Here is a 22,313-nt window from a genome sequence, read left to right as displayed (position 1 = left end):
AATGCATGTATAAACTAAACTGTTCTTAGATTTTTCTTGTCTATCCTAGATTCTACACCAAAAATCTATACTTTCATAAACAAGTGATTCCTTTTCTCAATATTTCTAAACAAACAAGACACACTTTTTGGAAACTATAATAGGTATAGTTTTACGAACAGATTTCTAACTCTTATGTACTAGAAACACATATTTCAAGAAGTTTACTTTCGTATACAAGAACAAACGTAACATTTTAACAAGTAGATCTGTTTTTATACCACGGATTTGTGAGACACTAACTTCATGTACGTTCGAGTACACATTTCAAGTCCTGTATTATATACCAGAATCCCTTGGAGGGGGAGCATGGTGTTTGTGTATAGATCTATACGGGCTTGACAACCCGCGCCCTGACTGTTAGCTGCAGTCCACCGTTTGGGGTGACAAACGTTATAACATTCCAACGCCTGAAGAACGTTGTGTATAGGCATTCAGAGTCAATAGTATGGTTATAAAACTCACAAGGGGTATTAAAAATGCATTGATTTACAAGGTTTTCAAACTCATTGGTTATTTTACATTTACATACATTTTGGAAACAAACATTGGTCTTGAGTGAAGGCTACTTTTATACTAGGAGAAAATATAGGATTTTCTAAACACAAACAAACAAAGATAAAACATTTCATTTCATTCAAACATTGTCACTTAAATACTTATGAAATTCACCAGCTTAAATGCTGATCTACTCTTTCAAAATTACTTGTATGTCCCAGGAAATCAGTAATTTCAGGTATTCATTTCGCTTTTGATGAAGGGATGCTGCGGCGCCAGTTTAATCTCGTATTTTTGACATTATATTGTAATTGAGTTTTGAACATGTAACTTTTGACAAATGTAAACTTTCAATTATATATATGATGGTTGTATTGCTTTCTTTACTATGTATTCATTTGTTACGCTACCACATGAAGTCATCCGCCCCCGAACGTTTCCGCCGTTCAGGTTTGGGGGTGTGACAGATTAGTTCTTGGACCTTTTTTCAAGATCTTTAAGACTCCTATTGGCCTCTTGACATATAAGATTCTCTTGTCATGAACCATTCTTGACAAACAAATATTCAAGAGTTAGTGTGGATTCTTATCAAGATAAACACTTGCACACAATTGGTCTTAGTTAGCCTTTGTCCTTACCAAGATATCACAACTTACCAATTTCAAATGTACAAGAGTAAGAAAACATTTTACTCTACATTTAACAAGTGTTATAAACCTTTCTTAAGATTATGTCACTCAAGTTACAATCTAGGAGTATGACTCTAAGACTTGTTTTGGAACGAAGTATGACTCATCTTCTTGATTTAACCATTTCAACAGTTCACGATTCCTCTTCTTAGTCAAACAAATGCACCAAGATGTCCTTAGAGAATCAATTGTGATATGGCTTTCCATAATCTTTAAGATGAACATAAAACATGATACTGAAGTACTCTCCCATCTTTTCAAATTGGAGAAACTTTTATCTTTCTGCCTAATTTGATTATTCATATTCGTTCTGCCATACATTTAAACTTTTCCAATGTTTCAGAATTACACTTAAACTTGTAAGCATAACCATATTTACTAAACTTTAGTAAATCATGACGAATAGTCTTATCGATCTTTGTGGTGGACTTGACCAGTGCACAACCAAGCGTACCCGATCCCCTATTCCTTCACTTAACTCACATATACATGTGAACAATGAGTTAGTCTTAATTTCCCAAAGATGAAAATTTTCATTCATCACACAATACAAGTTGCATGATTCCAAGTTTCTATCCAACTGAAACTTGGGTGATGAGAATCTTTCCTTATTTGGTAAATTATGACACTACCACAAACGAAAAAATCAAATCCATTTTCCAATATTGCTATCAATGGAATCATATAAACAACAATTTTCACAAATCCCATTGTAAGGATACTTAGAATAAATAAAATCAAAATTTATCCTTTATTTTAAAAATGCGGAAAAACTTATCCTTACAATGCAAATACATACGAAAACTATGTTGTTATCCATTACTAAGCAATCTATCATAACTCTTAGCAGCAGCTCAAAATTCTGATATTTAGATCATGCGATCGAAATCCATCTCTTCACGATGAGAATTAGCTTACTCTTCCTTTAAGCTTCCTTTATTTTTTTTCTTCGATTCTACAAAACATCAAAATGCAACCTAGTCACATAATTTAATAAGAATCTCCAAATAGGAACTTAATAGATTTAGATAATGGACTTTACCTAAAGCATAGTCAAATTCTTTGACTTTTATCATCCTAGTGAACTTTCAGGTAAATAGGGCAGCTTCACAACCAATGCTCCTTCTTTTGGCAATAGAAACATTTGGACTTTTTGGTAATGGTACACGGGACTATCTCAAACTTATCCTTTCTCTTTACCATTGGGTCAAACGACTTGACCATGGCCGATCCCTTTTCCATTGGGAAGATAAAGCTTTTCTGGACTTCTACTGTTACCATTGTCAATGTCCATGGAAGTTTGGGAAGTAGATCTTCCAATACAATTTGCTTTACCAATGCTCCAAATCATTGCTCATTCAGCAACAACAAGCAAATAAGTATGATCAATAAGGGTCATGTCGTGATCTGTCATCAGGGAGTGACTAAATAATCCAGTCAACAACCAACTTCCTTGAGACTTCGACAACCAACTCTCCCAGCTTCTCAATATGTGACCTCATCTCCAAGATGTGAGCACATATAGATATTGCTTGCCAATAGGGGTTGAGTGACCTTGAACTTTTCAAGAACTTGTGGGTTACAGAGAATAATTGGAGGAGGTGGAGGAAGTAACGTATGATTTCCAGTCCCATTAATGCACAACAAAGGGATCAATCTTTCACCTTGATCGCCATTTGGGATATCATCTTCATTAAGGAAGCTTTATCTAAAAGGATAAGGAAGACCATAGTTGTCATAACTTGACATCTATGAGGGAGAAATTCAAGTTTAGTTGATTTAAGTCCTTAATATAACACCCAATATGAAATATTAAGGCTAGGACCCAACATAATATTAACAACTTGGAAAAGGGATGCCATAATCCAATTTGCAAAATATTTGAAGGTAGGTAAATGATTATTTACCAATTTCCACCATGAAAAACGAAATTTAACATTAGGTTTTAAATGAATTGAAATTCCTAGATCCTTTGAGATTCATTGAACTATTCAATGGCATGTTTAAATCTTGATTGTGCACTTCAAGTTTGTGACTGGGATGCCGAGGATCACAAACAAGGTGTGAATAACGATGCAAATTAGCTTGGTACACTTAATGTTACAACAACCTAATCAATGTGCCGGTTAACCACACATGCTCCATTGATCTATGACTAACATCAATCCACCCTTTGCCACACATTTTTAGTCCCAGATTAGTGTGACAGTTAACCACACACGCTCCATTAACGATTTAACAAGGTGCAAAGTGCAATTTCATGGGTTAGCACCAAATTCACATTTTCCTAAAGTAACTAAGATTGGAAATTTAATAAAGTTTAGTTACTTTATATTTATCATTATACATTTAATGAAATGAGAATTAATGTCATGTCCTACCCGTTCGGCTAACGACCCTCCACGAGTCAAGGAAGCGGTGAGTGAGAGTGGACACCTATTAAACTGCCATTTTATAGACAGTAACCTTATACCCCCCTTATAGACCGGCTTCGTGAATGACGCCTACTAACGGCAAGACTGATTTTTTTTTCTTATACATATATATAAATATTAAACTTTTAATATTATAATAGTATAAGGCTTGGATTTTAACTTTTAAAATTCTAAGGGTTGGAATTAAAGTATAAATGGAGGGTAACTTTACGAATTCCAAAACTTGATGGCAATTCAAAAACTTTTGGTTTCCATAACTTATGAGTTTAATATGGTTTTTATGGAAGACTTTTCAAGTTCTATAACTTGAGGACAAGTTATGGAAGACATAAAAGTATTTTATGATGACATTTAAAATAAGACCTTTCATTTTTCATAACCTATGAACTTTAATGAATCTTTTAAAAGAAAAAACTCTTCATTTTCCACAACTTGAGAACAAGTTATGGAGTTCATAAAAACCATTAAGATCAATTATTCCAATTAACACAATAATCAAATAATTTTTCTATGATTTAGATCAAACTCATAAATAAAGATAATTCACATCAACAATTTTCAAGAAATTAGCTAATCATAAAAACTAATACAAATCTTGAAACTTTGACAATTATCTTGTTTTTGGATGAGGATAATCATTACCATAGCATCAAAATCAAATTTTATGAACAAAAAAATTTTGTGGTAATGATCCTAATCCAAAATAGGCCAAAAAACCTGAAAATCTACACTCAGGACTGTCAACTCGTCGAGCCCCTTGATGCACACGACGAGTCCAAGACTATCTTCAAGCAACTCGGCAAGTCACCTAGTGGACTCGGCGAGTTCACTGGGCAGAAGGCAGAAAATGCAATTTTTTTACTTCAAAAACCAATAATAACATCAAATATAATAGAAAACAACCCATGGCTCTGATACCACTATTGGGTTTCGTATACTACAACATCCTATGGTGCACATAAAACCCTAAATGCCTTGGATCTATGTTTTCTCTAATTATACATGTAATAGTGTTTCCAAAGCATTAAGCCTATAACTAACATACAAATAACATATGTATAATAAAACAAGTTTTAGACATACCACTTGATGTTGTTGATGTTGCTTGGAAGACTTTGGCCTTTAAGAACTTAGTGCCTCAAGTGTTGCACCTCAAATGGAGTCATAACTCACCTAGGACAAAAGTGACTCTTGAGAGAGAATATCCACGCACCAAAAACAACTCCATGAACTCCAAGAACTACAAGTGTGCATTTTTAGGCTATGGAGTATGTATTTATATGTAGGATTTCAAGGGTCATGGGTATAACCCAAATCCATACCCATGGGTTTTATGAGCCATGGTTCATGTGGCCCAACTCTTTATGTGTCCATACATAAACTTAGTTCAATATGGATCATAAGCCCAACACATATAAATATAGCTAATTACCATAATTAGTCCCCATAGATTTAATTAGTCTCTTTTGATCACTAAATTAATTCCAAATTAATTCTTGATCAATACTAATTAAAAAATATGATTTTATATTAATATATTAGAACTTATAATATATTAATAAATCATATGTAACCTTTTCTCAAGAGTCCATCCTAACAAATTGTCCTGGTGTTATGCAACCTAAATGGACCATGCTACTCTCGGGTCGAGTACATACCTAAAATAGTTGTGGGCTTAGACATTTATTCCAACAGAAATACATCGCAACAAACATAATGCTCAAATACTCTGGTGAAAAGGTTGCAATCCTATGCTACCCCATGGGGTTTACCTCCAAACTCTGAAACAGAAAGCTTGTTATCTCTTTTACTTCACCCAGGAAACGGGGACAACGCAACTCTTGTCACAGAAGGTGACTTCTCATCTATGGGTGATTCCTCAACTCAGATTGTGATCCTCTAATAAGCACCATCTCTACTCATCCCTGATTCTTGCGACTCCAACTGGCATCTCACCAATAAAATCTCTCGGAAACTAACTCGAGTTCCGTCTCAAGGTATGCTCCATTGAAACTTGTTCGACATGACCCTTTGGCCCCACACTCTATCATCTTTGTTCTCATTCTAATCAATCACAACGGGATAACTGGTAAACTCTGAAGCACTAACCGCCACGAATCATGGTACTCAAACCATGTTATCACCTCTCAATCTGCCATGAATCATGGTATTCAAACCATGTTATCACCTCTGAATCTGCTACTTAGAACCTATGGAATTCTCCATGTTTTAAGTATGGGTCTTCTGCTTTCAGTATTACGGGCCCATACTACCAATCCCGATACACCTGGTCGCTACCTAGCAAATAATCTCCTCTATCAGCGTACTTTGCTGACTAAAGTCACTCCCTAGGCTCTTCCTAGGTTCTCACACTTCTCTGCCATCAGCTGCTAAAGAACTCCTTATGATGCCAACCATCTACCTCCTGAATATCGTCACATTAACTTAGTAACTGACTCCCATCATGAAGAGTTCCACAAAGCACAAAGCAAGCAGCATCCGGGCATCGAATAATCTCCACCAACACATAAAACCACTCTAGGTTACAACTCCACTTGCTCTATTCGCACTCAAAAAGTATCACCGAACTCAAGCAACACTACCACTTGTGGGTATCTAACTACTCTCTCAGTAGGTTCTTCCAATGCTTATCTAGGTATCTCTCCTAGATTACTCCTCTACTCAAAGCTCTCTCTAAAAGATTCTTGTTGGATACTCTTACTCCGCACATACTCAAGGCACATCACAAATAGTAAAAATTCCTAGGCTAAGGCATCACAAATCAGGCAACTCTAGCCCTAAAATATGAAATACCTAGCCTATCCTCTAGCATGCATCACTAATATCTCAATGATAACTCATAACACAAATAATTTAGGGTATTTTCGGAAATCACCGTTCGAGCTCTGGCTGATTGTACACGCTTCTCCAACTCGTTCTCTCTTAAAGATCTTTCTCATTTTAGAAAAGTCCTTTCTTTTGAAAAAATTTCACAAATCCTCAGTTTGAGTCTAGACACACCCGAAGGCATATCCGAATCCCTCAAATCAAGGTTCTAATACCAAATTGTAACACCGTAGATTTTCAAACAAAATTTTCATTTTAAAATCACATAATTCTCATAACACATTTCACAAAAATCCCAGTTATTTAATTTACAAAACGCAACTCCATAATTTTTTAATTAACAATCCAGGATCCTCAAAACATAACTTTTTCTCTTGTGTGTACAATCAAGCCGACGCCTTCCTGTGATCCTGAGAAGAACCTGAAACACATATCACATAACACTGTATGCATGAAGCCTAGTGAGTTCCCCAAAATACCACACATATCTCATTAGCCTCTCATGGCTATACTCAGATAAGACCCTCCAGTCCCACAACTCGGGTGGACCCTCCGGTCCTAACTCAATAAGCTCAGAATAATACACAACATAAATCACAAAGACATAATGCAGGATATCAAAATCCTCAATATAAGCACATAAGACCCTCCTGTCACATAAAGGTTACCACTCTAGGTAAAGTATAGTGAGAAGACTCACGTCGGATGATGAACAGCTCCTATAGATGTTGTTGCTGCTCACCGGCCTCTAACACTGGACAAAAATCCACAATTACCCAATTAAGATCTAAGTCTAGACCCTCACTCTTTAGGTCTAAAGGTAGTCCACTAACTAGCCCATCAATAACATAAAACTCATTAGTCACACCAAGGCCCAATAAAGAATGGGCTTTCCCGAGGCCCAACTCTCAAGTCCAAGTGACAAGCCCAACATAAGGGACCAAGGCACATATATATAATATTTCTGATCAAAATCTCTAGTACATAAGCCCAAAAACCAAGGCCCAACCCTTAAGGCCCAATATAAGATTTAGCCTAAAAAAGAGCACAGTGAGGTTACGCGGGGCCTACCTCCATTGGTACGCTCAGCGTACACAAGCATGCATGAATCCTGATTGGGGACACCAACCCAGTACGCGGGGCGTACTAGGATTACGCTCGGCATACGTCAAGTATGGCTTTTCTCACTCTCTTGGTCTTAAATCATAAAGACCTTAGTTCAAATAACAGTTCTAGACTCCCTACAGGCTCTTACTCCATAAAGTCTATGACTTTAAGCCTTTGCATGGCTAATAAAGTCACAAACACCCAAAACTCTCACTCTCTTATCTCAAAATTCTCATATCTCATGCATGGGTTGATTCAAACGTCCAAGTCTCGGTTTTTTTGACTCTACACCACTTAAGATACTTAAAGGAGCTGATAATAAACTCTGGAGCTCAATATCTCATTAAGTCTCCAACTTAGGGACTAAAACCCTAAAATACACAAAACTGATGCAGAAATCAAAAGAGTGAGAAAGCTTTGAGCTTTATACCTCAACATGAAGCTTCAAACTCAGATAAGCTCATATCCAAATCCTACAATCCCACTCCTTTTTATTCTAGGCTCCTTCTTCACTCCAAAGAAACACAATATCACTCAATAGCTCACAAATGGACACACAAGGTCAATGGATCAGTATTTAGGGTTTGAGAGGGTTGATTGTCTAAGCATGGTGGTCAGGAATGAGGTCATATTATTCTTAATATAGGGACACCTCCTCATTTAGGGTTTTCACACTGAGCCATTTACGCCCAGCGTGTGACATCCCCAATTTCTCAGCCAGAAAAGACCGATTTGTTTATGCTTGGTTTTTAAAATCAGAGTAATCTTTTAAAGAAAACAGTTGCGGAATTTGTTCCCAAAATATGATAAAGATTTATCAAAACATTTCTGTAAAGAAATGTATTTTTATTATATAACAAAATCTCGGGATGTCATGTTCCGATACAGACACATAAGCATAAACAGAACTTACATTATTTACACTAAAGATTTTACATCTCCTTTAATCTCTCCGTGAAATATATCTTCGTATTGATACCTGTGATACAAAGAAAACTTAGTCGGTCAGGCTTGGGAGCCTGGTGAGCATATAGGGTATTCAACCCACAATAATATAGTTATTATATTCAACCATCAAACAATCAACTCAATTACCCATCCCTATTATCTTTCTTAGGATTTTACCCTAGGAATTCAACTACTCGTCATTCATTCATTCCTAAGGATAGACCCAAGGAATTAGCACAAAATCTATTGCTACATAAGGCGCATCTACCAACATCATCCTTTAAGCGCCTCTACCAGGATTACGTCATACACTATGAGGCGCGACTGCCAAGTTTATGATATTCTCTTTTAGGCGCATCTGCCGACATTATCTTATAAGCGCATCTGCCAAGATTATCCTATAAGCGCATCTGCTATTATTATGACAATCTCTATTTGGTGCATCTACCAATATTATTCCTAAGCGCATCTGCTAACTTTATGGCATGCTCGTTTAGGTTCATCTACCAATACTATACTTAAGTGCATCTACTAGTATTATGTCATTCTCTCTTTGGTGCAACTACCAATACTATGCTCGAGCGCATCTGCTAGCATTATGACATTCTTTAATTGGTGCATCTGCCAATATCATTCTTAATCATCTTTCATACCTCATCATTTTATCACATACCAACTATCTCATCTACCCATGTTCTAACCAACATATTTGTAGATATAAATACATATACAGTTTAACCCATTTAAAAACTATATAAAACATCCATTCCACACTCATCTCAAATAAACAACAATATATATAAAACCATAGCACGTGTTTTATAACAAATACTTCATATTTATGTGCCAGAAGAAAGTAACCAACACTCAGCCAAACATATACTTAATACATTCAAACAATACTTGTATTATACCCGTGTTTATGAAAGGGGCTATACACCCACACATATAAACAACTTTAAATTATACACATAGCACGTATTTCATAGCAAATACTTAATATTTATGCGTTAGAAGAAAGTAACTACACACTCACATGTATAAACAGCAATATACTTAATACACTCAAACCATATTTGTATTATTATCGTGTTTGTGAAAGGTAGTATACACTTACTTGATTAGAAGATGATCGGACAGCACTACGACTTGCAGAAGTAGTATTCTCCAGTAGATCTGGAAGATCTCTACAAAAATCGAACTTCTCGCAGGCAGAGCTTCGGCTCGGGAATCGCACTTCTCGGGATCTCGGGAGCGTAATACTTCCTTCTTAACATGGATATGAGATCCGGGGTGTCGGGATGGCTTCGGGGGTTTACACGCAGAGCTTCGACACAAAAACGAGGAGAAATGAGCAAATAATCCCAGAACCCTCGCATCCTATTTATAGGAGGCTGAAGCCTCGGAGTACGCGGGGCGTATTGCCTTACGCGGGGCGTAAGGCTCCGAAATCGTCATTGCTTACGTATCCGAAGAACTCGAGTGCGAGGTGTGTCATGCTTCACTGTACGTGGGGCATACGCCAGTACGTTGGGCGTACTTCGGATGAGCCCGATGACTCATCTTCGGATAATGCCGGATTTAATAATTAAATTTAAATATTAATTAATTAATAAACTTTGAAAATTCATATCTTCTTCATACGAACTCCATTTTTGACATTCTTTATATCCACGCGTAGGTGAGACTACGCTCTACAACTTTCTTTTAGACTCCGTCAGCTAATTTTGAATTTATTTTTTATTATTTATTTTTAATAGGCCGGGACAGAAAATTTCGTTATAATGTCATAACTTCTTCGTTTGACTTCCGCTCTTGCCTAACTTTTCATCGCTTCGATACCAACAACGAGATCTTCGATTCTCGTTTAGATTGCTTTGGCTGAAAACCGCTCGATCTCAAATCAAGTATTTCGGGCTGCATACCGCTAAGTCGAAACTTAGAAAAATCATAACTTCCTCATACGAAGTCAGATTTGGACGTTCTTTTTATGCACGCTCATGGTTTAACGTATTCTATGACTTTCATTTAGATTTCTAAGTCTAAATATCGCTCTAACGTAAATTCACTTTTTACGTCGCGCTGTGTCGTGCCGGTTCTGTCGCGAAACTTCGACAGGTCATAACTTCTTCGTTATAACTCGGATTTCGGCGTTCTTTATATGTACGGAAACGTTGCAACATATACTACAAATTGGTTAAGATTAATCCTTCTAGATAATATTCCATCAAAAAGTCATTTTTGACGCCTATCGTCTCTAAATTGACTAGCCCTGATCTACGGGCGTTACAATTATCTCCCCCTTAGGATGATTACGTCCCGGAATCATCAACGAAATAGGACTTGCATAATGATTCCACAAAATATTTATTCATCCTAGGTAATAACCGTAACTTCTATGTTTCCTCGAAAGAGTATTTAACTCTATGGCTTTCTTGACCGCAGACGATGCCCAATCTTGCATCTGCTTATCGTACTATGTTGTACTTTCAATCATAACCCTCGAGTTACCAAATAAGTCGTTATTATGGACTCCTTCTTCTTCTCAGGATAAATACTTTCCTTTATCTATTATAACAAACCGATGGGTTGTGCTCTACTGACCTCTCATCGAATGATGCAATGCTTAGACTCAGGTCTCTTAGAGTTAAATTCCAAAATGGAATATACCTTCCTTCATATTCTAATGTGATATAATCACATTTCAGCATGTAGCATTTCTACCTACAAACTTCTTTTAACAACGAGCGTGACATTATCAATCGCATTAACTTCAACCTTCTGAATTAAGCCAGATGTTACATCTAACTTGGTCCTCTAGACCACGTAACATACTCCTCGTAGTCGAACTCAAATTTAAACATGACCACTAGGGTCGGAACAAGAACCATCTTACTAGTCATTACCGAAACAATGGTAATGACATACCAGAATAAAATGGAATCAATCACTAGCTTCTTGGTAACCTTGTGACTTTCCCTGATCCAAGTACGAGTCCTGTGCTTCCAGTAGTATATGCATCTACTACCTTTCACACCTACTCATACTCGTCCCAAGTATTGTCCCGTAGTCGACCAAGTCACCATACAAGAAAATCAGACAATCATTCAACACATCAGTTAGCAAAACTAGGGTTTATATTAATTCCTTGAAACGATTACACAAAAGTTCAAGTTCACCCTATACTATGCCTCTAATAGGCTACGTACATGATACTTTGCATATCGCTACTTTATAACTTGATCTTTAGATATAAGATCCTTATTCCTGATTCCTTGCATTGCAATCTGCTTCATTAAGGATCATTTGAAATGCTCTTGCCTTTAGCTTTGGCGGCGCCTCTAGCCTTGTTGCTTGATTTTTCCTTGGGCAGTCTTGCTTGAAGTTCCCCTCTTCGTTACATTCGTAACACACCTTTTTGTTGAAAATACATTCATCGGCATAGTGCCCATGCTTTCCACACTTGAAACATGTCACCTCCACGCCACATTTTCCTGAGTGCTTCTTCTTGCACTTATCGCACCACCTTGCCTCATCCCTTCCTCCTCCTCCAGACTTCGAGAATTTTCTTTTCTCATTAGAACCTGAAGTTCCTTCTAACTTCCTCTTCTCGCCAACTTCAACATTACTGTCAGTCCTCCCCTTGATCATATTCTCAACAGACTTGGCAGCCCAAATAGCTGCCTCTAGAGTAGGTGCCTGACGCACTGGCACCGCATACTCCCAAGGGAGTCCCTTTGCGTATCGGTCGACTTTTGTCAGTTCGTCTGGGACAATGCGCAAAGCAAACTCCATCTTGTATGTGAAGGCATTAGTGTATTCATCCACTGACATGCTGCCTTTCTTCAATATCAGAAATTTGTTCTCCAACTCTAGCAGGTTTTGGGCCGAGCAGAACTTGCGCTTGAATTGCACCAAGAACTCTGCCCAGGTCAGTTGCAGTGGCTCATTAGGGCTTAGGATCTTCACTAGAGTGTTCCACCATCGAACGGCTCCACCTTGGAACTGACGCACTGCATAGATAGTCTGCAACTTGCCTCTACAGCCACAAGTCATGAAGGCTAACTCCATTTCTAAGATCCAATCCATAACTCCAATTGGATCCTCCTTTCCATTGAAGATCAATGGTTTGCAAGTTAGAAAGTCCTTGTACTTGCATCCCATTCCATTATTCCTTCCATCATGGTTGTGTCGCCTAACTATTGGTGGGTTGGCTTGACCAACAGACCCACTGAAGTTTCCACCTTCCGAGTGCCCTTCATTTAATTCAAGCTCTTCCACATGAATTGACAGTTCTTCATGATTATGTTGAAGCAACCGCCTAGTCTCCTCCATTTGACGATCCAACATCGTTTGAATCATCAATTGTACACCAACCATTGTTATCGGCTCAGGTGCTGCTGGTACGACAGGTATTTGCTCAATCACGGGTGGTTGATTCCTGTTTTCATCAGCATTTCCAACTCCAATTCTTGTTCTCACCATTTTTGATCTACACACCGAATAAGGTGAAATTAGATCCTCATTCACGATAGATATTCAAATCGTCCTTATCACTCCGAAACGTTTATATGCTAGTTCTAATATCGTAGCCATACGCTTAGAATCCTAAACATATAAGGTTTCCAGATCCGGTCGGCAACAGACCATAGATCCGAACAAATAATAGCATCAATATAGCTATCACACAAAACATTTTGCACATAAAAGCATTTTAGGCATCATTCCTAAAATAAACTAGTGCTTGTGTCAATTTAGGTGTACTACCAAACATATTTTAGACACACTCCTCACAATCATTACTTAGCATTCTAAGTTTAAGTCTAGAAATTTCCTACAAATTCCTAGTTCGCTTAAACTAATGCTCTGATACCAACTGTGACATCCCCAATTTCTCGGCCAGAAAAGACCGATTTGTTTATGCTTGGTTTTAAAATCAGAGTAATCTTTTAAAGAAAACAGTTGCGGAAGTTGTTCCCAAAATATGATAAATATTTATCAAAACATTTCTGTAAAGAAATGTATTTTTACTATATAACAAAATCTCGGGATGTCATGTTCCGATATAGACACATAAGCATAAACAGAACTTACATTATTTACACTAAAGATTTTACATCTCCTTTAATCTCTCCGTGAAATATATCTTCGTATTGATACCTGTGATACAAAGAAAACTTAGTCGGTCAGGCTTGGGAGCCTGGTGAGCATATAGGGTATTCAACCCACAATAATATAGTTATTATATCCAACCATCAAACAATCAACTCAATTACCCATCCCTATTATCTTTCTTAGGATTTTACCCTAGGAATTCAACTACTCGTCATTCATTCATCCCTAAGGATTGATCCAAGGAATTAGCACAAAATCTATTGCTACATAAGGCGCATCTACCAACATCATCCTTTAAGCGCCTCTGCCAGGATTACGTCATACACTATGAGGCGCGACTGCCAGGCTTATGACATTCTCTTTTAGGCGCATCTGCCGACATTATCTTATAAGCGCATCTGCCAAGATTATCCTATAAGCGCATTTGCTATTATTATGACAATCTCTATTTGGTGCATCTACCAATATTATTCCTAAGCGCATCTGCTAGCTTTATGGCATGCTCGTTTAGGTTCATTTACCAATACTATACTTAAGTGCATCTACTAGTATTATGTCATTCTCTCTTTGGTGCAACTACCAATACTATGCTTGAGCGCATCTGCTAGCATTATGACATTCTTTAATTGGTGCATCTGCCAATATCATTCTTAATCATCTTTCATACCTCATCATTTTATCACATACCAACTATCTCATCTACCTATGTTCTACCCAACATATTTGTAGATATAAATACATGTACAGTTTAACCCATTTAAAAACTATATAAAACATCCATTCCACACTCATCTCAAATAAACAACAATATATATAAAACCAGAGCACGTGTTTTATAACAAATATTTCATATTTATGTGTCAGAAGAAAGTAACCAACACTCACCCAAACATATACTTAATACATTATACCCATGTTTATGAAAGGGACTATACACCCACACATATAAACAACTTTAAATTATACACATAGCACGTATTTCATAGCAAATACTTAATATTTATGCGTTAGAAGAAAGTAACTACACACTCACACGTATAAACAACAATATACTTAATACACTCAAACCATACTTGTATTATTATCGTGTTTGTGAAAGGTAGTATACACTCACTTGATTAGAAGATGATCGGACAGCACTACGACTTGCAGAAGTAGTATTCTCCGGTAGATCTGGAAGATCTCTACAAAAATCGAACTTCTCGCGGGCAGAGCTTCGGCTCGGGAATCGCACTTCTCGGGATCTCGGGAGCGTAAAACTTCCTTCTTAACTTGGATATGAGATCCGGGTGTCGGGATGGCTTCGGGGGTTTACACGCAGAGCTTCGGCACAAAAACGAGGAGAAATGAGCAAATAAGCCTGGAACCCTCGCATCCTATTTATAGGAGGCTGAAGCCTCGGAGTACGCAGGGCGTAAGGCTCCGAAATCGACATTGCTTACGTATCCGAAGAACTCGAGTGCGAGGCGTGTCATGCTTCGCTGTACGCGGGGCGTACGCCAGTACGCTGGGCATATTTCGGATGAGTCCGATGACTCCTCTTCGGATAATGTCGGATTTAATAATTAAATTTAAATATTAATTAATTAATAAACTTTGAAAATTCATATCTTCTTCATACGAACCCCATTTTTGACGTTCTTTATGTCCACGCGTAGGTGAGACTACGCTCTACAACTTTCGTTTAGACTCCGTCGGCTAATTTTGAATTTATTTTTTATTATTTATTTTTAATAGACCGGGACAGAAAATTTCGTTATAATGTCATAACTTCTTCGTTTGACTTCCGCTCTTGCCTAACTTTTCATCGCTTCGATACCAACAACGAGATCTTCGATTCTCGTTTAGATTGCTTCGGCTGAAAACCGCTCGATCTCAAATCGAGTATTTCGGGCTGCATACCGCTAAGTCGAAACTTAGAAAAATCATAACTTCCTCATACGAAGTTAGATTTGGACGTTCTTTTTATGCACGCTCATGGTTTAACGTATTCTATGACTTTCATTTAGATTTCTAAGGCTAAATATCGCTCTTACGTAAATTCACTTTTTACGTCACGCTGTGTCGTGCCGGTTCTGTCGCGAAACTTCGACAGGTCATAACTTCTTCATTAACTCAGATTCCGGCGTTCTTTATATGAACTGAAACCTTGCAACATATACTACAACTTGGTTAAGATTAATCCTTCTAGATAATCTTCCATCAAAAAGTTATTTTTGACGCCTATCGTCTCTAAATTGACTAGCCCTGATCTACGGGCGTTACGCAGCGTACCCTCTGGTACGCCCAGCGTACTAGGTGTCTCCGCTTCAAATTCATGCACATGAGTACACTAAGCGTACACACATGTACGCCTAATGTACTCACCTTCCACATTTCTCAAATAAGGGGCTTATCTTATCAAAAATTCAAACTTCCATAGTTTCCTCGATATAACTTCGTTTCCAATGAACCTCATATCCACAGAAAGGTGACGAGAAGCCCTATGCTTCTAGCAACTCGTCGTAGCCCCGAGGGTTCCTCATGCCCGGGTTGCAGCCCATAAACCCAAGCCCGTTCCAGAGGGTGGGCGATAGTGGCGACCGTCCAGGGCCCAACTTTTAAAATGGCCCAAATTTTTTATGGAAATTGTTATATTCAGAAGATAGTACAAATAATTTCTTTCAATTATTGGGTTATTATAAAATAAATTGATGACTTTTGTGTATTTTAAGGGCCCATTTTTTTCTTTCGCCCTGGGCCTAAAATATGTGTGGAACGGCAACCCTAAACCACTAACAATCTGAAACAAGATGTTACAGATGATGTATAGGCTGTGATTTAGTGAGGTGTTGAAAGTGGGATATCCGAACAGTATACTTCGTATACCAAATGGAACCTACCTCTGATATTATCCTACGTGGTTGTTCCTTTTGATAGATCATGAAACTAGACTTTGATTTTGTTGGATTAATAACTAAGTCCATAACTATAATTGGTAAGACTTGACCCGACCCGGCATGGTCCATTTGGGTTGCATGGCATCATGCATTTGGATAGACTAAAATGAGAGAAATAACACTTAAGGTTTGTTAATATATTATAAGTTCTAATATACTAATAAGGTTATTTAATTAGTATTGATCAAGAATTAATTTGGAATTAATTAAGTGATCAAAAGGAGACTAATTAAATATATGGGTTGATTGTGTAAATCATTCATTCTTCTATATGTGGGCTTGTGATCTAAGATTCCTTATGTTGGACTAAGTCCACGGGGTGACCCATGGATGCTCCATGGAGGTTAAAATCCATGGAGCATAAGGAATGGGTAAAGTCATGAGTTACATGGTGTAACCCTAATAGCCACCATATAAAAGAATCCCATGGCTCAAGAAACCGTGCACTATGTGTGAGTGTGAGGGCTAGACGATTTCAAGGAGTGTTCAAGTTTCTCTCAAGTTATTCCAAGTGTATTTGGTGTTGTGTGAACCATTTGAGGTGTCACACTTAGGGCACTAGGCAGTCAAGCTTCATAAAGACTTTCTACATCAAAAAGGTATGTATTCTATCTTGTTATATTCATTGTTTTGTATGCTAGATTAGAATAATACCTTGGAAGTTCATATTTGCATGTATAATAGAGAAAACATAGATCCAAGGTATTTAGGGTTGCATGTACACTTAGGAGTGTTAGAATGCTCAAAACCCAACAGTGGTATCAGAGCAACAGGTTGTTTTCTGTTATATTGATGCAAATATTTTATTTTCAAAGTTGGAAAAAAAGGAAAAAAAAACATGAAGTTTGTCAAATTTTACGATAATTACTTGTTCTTGTGAAAAACTAATTATTTGTAAAATTTGAATAATTTGCTTTATGAGTTGAATTAGGTTAAATTTAATAAAAGATAAAATGATATGATTATTTTATTAGTTTTAAAAGTTTGATCTAAAGAGTTTTACTTTTTGAAACCTCCATAAGTTATGGATATGAAAAGGTTTTAAAAAAAATTGATTCAAAGTTTTTATGGAGTTACAAAATTTGGTGTTAATGTTTTAAAGGATTTCATAACTTAAGAATAAGTTATGGATCACCAAAAGTTTTTTGTGTTACCTTGTTTTATGAGTGAATTTAGATTAAATAAAATTATGTGATAGTTGGTTTTAATCCAAATTAATCTAAAAGAAGTTCATAAAATGTGTTTATGTAACTTATAAGTCACATTTATGAATCTTAAAACTCATAAAAGTTGTCATAGGTTACAAAATGAAGAGTCTTTTTCCTCATTAAATTGTTTTATGACTCCATAACTTGTCCTCAAGTTATGGATGTTCAAGAGTCACTTCATTAAAGTTTTTAAAGCTTTAATTAAACTCATAAGTTATGAAAATCCAAGAGTTTTGAATAGTTTCAAAACTTGCCCTCAAGTTTTGGAATTTGTAAAGTTTTCCCCATGAATACTTTAATTCCAAGTTATCCCTTAGAATTTTAAAAGTTAAAATTCAACCCTTATACTTTATAATATTATAAGTTAATAATATTTATATATATATATATATATACATATACATATATATATATATATATATATATATATGTATAAGAGTAAAGTCAGTCTTACCGTTAGTAGGCCTCATTCACGAAGCCGGTCTATAAGGGGGGTATAAGGTTACTGCCTATAAAATGGCAGTTTAATGGGTGTCCACTCTCACCCACCGCTTCCTTGACCGGTGGAGGGTCGTTAGCCGAACGGGTAGGACAAGGACTAGAATTCTCCCTTCATTAAAAGTATTAATGATAAATACTAAGTAACTAAACTCTTATAAATACTTAATCTTAGTTACTTAGGAAAATGTGAATAAGGTGCTAATCCATGAAATTACACTTTGCACTTTGTTTAAGTCGGTTAGTGGAGCGTGTGTGGTTAACCGGCACACTAACTCGTATTTAACAAGGTAGGCAAAGGGTAACTTAATGTTTATCATAGTATCGATGGAGCGTGTATGGTTAACCGGCACATCGATTAAGGGGTAAACACTTAAGAGTACCAAGTAATTTGCATGGTTACTTCACACCTTGTTTTGTGATCCTCGGCATCCCAGTCACAAAACCTAAAGGGCACACTCGAGATTGAAACATGTCATTGAAAAGTTCAATGAATCTCAAAGAACTAGGAGTTTCAAAAACCAATTAAAACCTAATAATACATTTCGTTTATCTTGGTGGAAATTGGTGAATCGTCATTCACCTACCTTCGAATATTTTATAGCTTGGATTACGGCATCCCTCTTCTAAGTTATAAAATAGTTTGTTGGGTCCTGGCCTTAATATTTCATATTGGGTGTCATATTAAGGACTTTAAATCAACTATCTTGAATATCTCCTAAAAAGATGTTTGGTTTAGACATTTATGATCTTCCTAAATCTCTTGAAACAAGCTTTCCTAAATGAAGATGATGTCCCATGGAAATCATACTTCTTTCACCTACTCCAATTATTCTCCCTAACCCACAAGTTCTTGAAAATTTTAAGGTCACTCAAGCCCTATTGGCAAGCAAAGGTCTATGTGTGATCACATCTTGGAGATGTAGTCACATATTGACTAGCCGGGAGAGTTGGGTGTCAAAGTGTTGAGAAAGTTGGTGCCTCAACTACTTTCTAAGTCACATAGTGAGTTCCTTTCGGACTCCTATGAAACAGACTATGACAAGACCGTTAATGATCTTATCTATTTGCTAAGATCAACTTCCTAAAACCGTGGACATTGAAAATAATGACATTGGATATCCAGTAAAGCTCTCTCTTTCCAATGGAAAGGGATCGGCCATAGTCAACTCGGTTGACCAAATGGTAAAGAGAGAGGCTATTTCCAATGGAAGGGGCATTGGTTGCGAAGCTTCCAAATTTACCTAAGGATGTTAAAGTCAATAAGTTTGGATCTACTTCAGGTAAAGTCCATTGTCTAACTTTATTAAGTGCATGATGATTCTGATCGCGAAGATGGATTTCAATCGCATGGTTCGGTGATCAGAATTTTGGGCTATTACTTAAGAGTTATGATATTTATATTGCTTAGGAATAGATAACAACAAGGTTTTCATATGGATTGTGAGGATAAGTTTTCCGCAAAGTTTTAAAATAAAAGAAAAAGTTTTGATTTTCTTTATTTTAAGTATCCTTACAATGGCATTTGTGAAAAGTTGTTGCTTATAAGATTCCACTGATAGCAATATTGGAAAGTGAATTTGATTCTTTCATTTATGGTAGTGTCTAAATTTACCAAATAAGGAAAGATTCTCATCACCCAAGTTTCAGTTAGATAGAAACTTAGAATCATGCAAGTTGTATAGCATGATGAATGAGAACTTTCAAGCATTGAAAAAAATTAAGACTAACTACTTGTTCACATGGATGTGTGAGTCAAGTGAAGGACTAAGGGATCGAGTACACATTCTTGTGCTCTGGTCAAGTCCACCACAAAAGATCGATAAGACTATTCGTCATGGTTTACTAAAGCTCAGTAAATATGATTATACTTACAAGCTTAAGTGTAACTCTAAGACATTGGAAAAGGTTCCAATGTATGGCAGAGAGAATAAGAAGAATCAAATTAGGCAGAAGGATAAAAGTTTCTCAAATCTGAAAAAGATGGGAGAGTACTTTAGTATCAGTTTTGTGATCATCTTAATGATTAAGAAACCATAGCACAATTAGTTCTATAAAGAAATCTTAGTGCATTCTTATGACTAAGACGAGGAATCTTGAATTATTGAAATGGTTAAATCAAGAAGATGAGTCATACTTCGTTCCAATACAAGTCTTAGATTCATAGTCCAAGATTGTAATTTGAGTGACATGTCTTAAAGAAGGTTTAAAACACTTGTCAAATGTAAGAGTAAAAGTTTCCTACTCTTGTACATTTGAAATTGGTAAGTTGTGATGTTTTGGATAAAACAAAGACCAACTAAGGCCAATTATGTGAAGTGTTTGTCTTGATTAGAATCGGCACTATCTCTTAGATGTTTGACAAGGGAGTCTTATAGGTCAAGAGGACAGTGGGAGTCTTAAAGGTCTTGAAAGTCTCAAGAACTAATCAAGAATAAAACCTGAAGTTCTTCACTAGCACACGACTTGAGGTTTATAACCTATCATGTTGACATATTCTGTGCCCATTCCAGTTAAAGTTGGCTTTGCATATGAGTTTTTAGAGTTCTCAGTTGGTTGCACAACAACTTGGAAGCAATGTAAGGCCCTTGAGCTACTAGGTGGCAAGAAATTAAGATTGAGTTCAATCCATATGAGTTTGGATTTGTCATTATCCTTGTCTCGTGATTATGGTTTTGACAAATTCATAGGGGTAGGAACTCATACACCATAAAAATCTAAGTGTCATAAGGTTTCTCTCCGATTCTTGAAAATGATGGTGAGGAAACACTTTCACTAAGTAGATTTTAGCTAGATAGCAATTGCGATATTTGCATTCTCAAAGTCGTTAGTGGAGTGTGTGTGGTTAACCGGCACACTAACCTGGACTTGTGAGACGCGGCAAAAAGGTCTAACCATTATGATTACGGCATCCCTCTTCATAATTGTTTAGACACACCTATGAGCTATCTAAGGGAAGGTGTATGATTTTGATAAAGTTTTATCAAAACAATCTAGTATTAGAAATCTGAAATTTGGTAAGAAAGTCAGCTGATTTCTGAGTACATGTCAAAGCTAGTGGGAGCATAAGTGTCATGCTAATAATCATCATGTTAGTGGGAGCATGATAATTATGATAAGTATTGCAAGTTAGCAATGTTAATTATAGAAAACAAAAGTTTCAATTGGGAAAGAGTTGTTTTGCTATAATTAAGGGAGAGGAAATTATACTTCATCTCAAATCTAAAAGCTTAGATTGAGGTTTTAATCGTATTTAGTCAAGGATATATATATATATATATATATATATATATATATATATATATATATATATATATATATGAATTTTATGTTGGAATGGCTCAACATAAGAAAATTCTGTATATGGGTCCATTATTTGCGTTCTAAAATTCAATTATGATTACGGCATCCCTTTTCATAATCTGAATTATGAGAACTTGGCAAATAGAAATAGAAATATTATAGCAAAAGACTGGTTTAGTCTTTATGTGAGACATCATGAATCGTGTCCCATATGCTTCGGATATAGGATCGATTACATGTGCTATATTCATCATTTCTAAAAAATTTCCGAATGCCTGGGGCATTAAGAAGGGAAAAGGTCTAGAATTGGATATGACTAAAAGGATTAATCAATTGTCGAGGACAATCTAAGGTTTACCAAAGATTGGGTGCTCAAGGACAGTTGGAAGTATAGTGATAATTCTGGAAGGACCATATTGACATAATCTGTAAGGAGGCAACTCTTGTTCAGAAGTGATAGTCAAAATGAATCTGGAAATGTTTCAAAGTTAGAATTTTCAATCTATGTAAGATTAAGGAAACTTAATGCAAGAAGGATGTTTCCAAGGAGTTGATCTCCTTTGGAATACTTTGTAATGTTTGTTGTCAAGTCCTTGTGACTTTATGCATAATCATTACAAGAGGATCAATGCATATAAGTTTAGAATCTAGAAGATTTCAGTAAATCGCATGAATTTGGAATTTTTG

This window comes from Lactuca serriola, chromosome 9 (genome assembly GCF_051521515.1).
Source record: "Lactuca serriola cultivar US96UC23 chromosome 9, Lser_US96UC23_V15, whole genome shotgun sequence".
Classification (NCBI taxonomy): domain Eukaryota; kingdom Viridiplantae; phylum Streptophyta; class Magnoliopsida; order Asterales; family Asteraceae; genus Lactuca; species Lactuca serriola.
Note: the sequence above shows the minus strand (reverse complement) of the source record.